General features: G+C 40.4%; 1 long non-coding RNA gene across 1 annotated transcript; it reads left to right on the top strand.

Moving 5' to 3' along the window:
* Positions 1-426: 426 nt before the first annotated feature.
* Positions 427-1,237, top strand: LOC119019948. The gene is made up of 2 exons (XR_005075197.1): positions 427-603; positions 1,120-1,237. It is a non-coding gene; the product is annotated as an uncharacterized LOC119019948 (long non-coding RNA).
* The last annotated feature ends 286 nt before the right edge of the window (positions 1,238-1,523 follow it).

Below are 1,523 nucleotides of genomic sequence, written 5' to 3'. Positions count from 1 at the left end.
TACTGAGATGGATTCTTAGAAAATTTAAACTATCTAAACTAAACGATCTGCAATATTATTGATAACATATTACCAATGATATTGCAGATAGTTTAGTTGTAAATCAAAAACAAAGTATGTAAAAAAAATAATTCCTCGTGAACTAAACCAACAAAATGCTAAAGAAACAGCATTTAACCGTGTAATAAATGCGTTTTACGTTGTTTTTAATAGTTGTCTCACATATAAAGTGATTTTCTTTGCCCACTTGTTTGACCATTAATCTCTCCACACATACAAGAGTCGACATTATATTTATTATGTCTCCTACATTATGTATATTTTTAAGAGTCTTTATGTATTTTTCTATGAAATCATATCGTAATATTACACGTGTCCTTTAAAACAAGCTTGCACGCCCCCTCTCTACTTCCGGTATGGTATGGTCCCGCTCTCGTCCAATCAGGAGAGTCCAACGCGGCAGCGCGCACCCGCCGCTCTCCGGCAAGTAATGAATGAAGATAGTTGCTATGGCAACTGCAATGGATGACAGGTGTTGTGTGGCTGTTTTTACCTCACACACCTGCCCTTAAAAGGAAGCCGACGTGCAGCTGGAGGGAGAAGGTTTGTTCTTATTTGTCATAAATGTTCTGAAAACCTCAGAGTGATTCGAGCTCACTGAGGTCTAAAAGTGTGAGAGTTGAGATATTTTTGAATGTTTTCAGACCATTTTTGTCCCAGTTTTTGCCTTTAATGACGGCCTGTACAACTGGCAAGGACTCCACAAGTTAGTGTGCTGACTGGTGTTATTCCAGCATGATGTGACTGTCAGGACTCCTCGGGTCCAAACCAGAGGCTGCAGCATGTCTCTGAGGTAGCAGCGAATATATCTGTGACTCGGGTTCATCAGTAATTAGACTTTTTCCATCATCCACTGTGAAATTCTGGAGTTTCTCCATCCGCCTCAAGTGTTTGTCCTTGTTTCCTTCCTGAGAAGTGATTCAGAAACTGTCCCTCGTCCTCTGAGACACCACGACACAGCTTTCATCTGGCAGGACGACTTCCTGTTGGAGTCTTGTGTTGTTTTTTTACTCTGTTGATTCTGAAAATCTGTGATGAAGTTTCTCTTCTGTCTCTCAGTGAGCTCAGCCTGATGCATTGATCTTCTGATGGTGTGGAAACTCTCTGGCTGTCTGGAAACAACTGATCCAGTTCCTAAAAAAAAAATAAATGCAGTTTCACCTGCACTGACCCTGTAGAAACCTTGATAAACTCTCTAATTATCTCCAGGTTTATGTGACATATTAGAAATAGACTTGTGGACCTCGCTGGACTTTGCATGAACATTATGTGCAAACATTTGTTGTGTTTTCTCCAGAAGTGGCTCAGAGGCGGCATCATTAATGATGCAGTCTTCTCATTGGTTTATCATTTGTATTCAACCTTTGTTTTGTTTTCCCCGAATGTCCCTTTCAGGGCTCCGTAGTAATCAAATAAACAGATGTTTGAATCTCATTTCCAACTCAAGTTCTGACGCTCCTTGG

The sequence above is a fragment of the Acanthopagrus latus genome, chromosome 5 (genome assembly GCF_904848185.1).
Source record: "Acanthopagrus latus isolate v.2019 chromosome 5, fAcaLat1.1, whole genome shotgun sequence".
NCBI lineage: Eukaryota > Metazoa > Chordata > Actinopteri > Spariformes > Sparidae > Acanthopagrus > Acanthopagrus latus.
The sequence above is the reverse complement of the archived record's forward strand: the minus strand, read 5'-3'. Positions and strand labels throughout refer to the sequence as shown.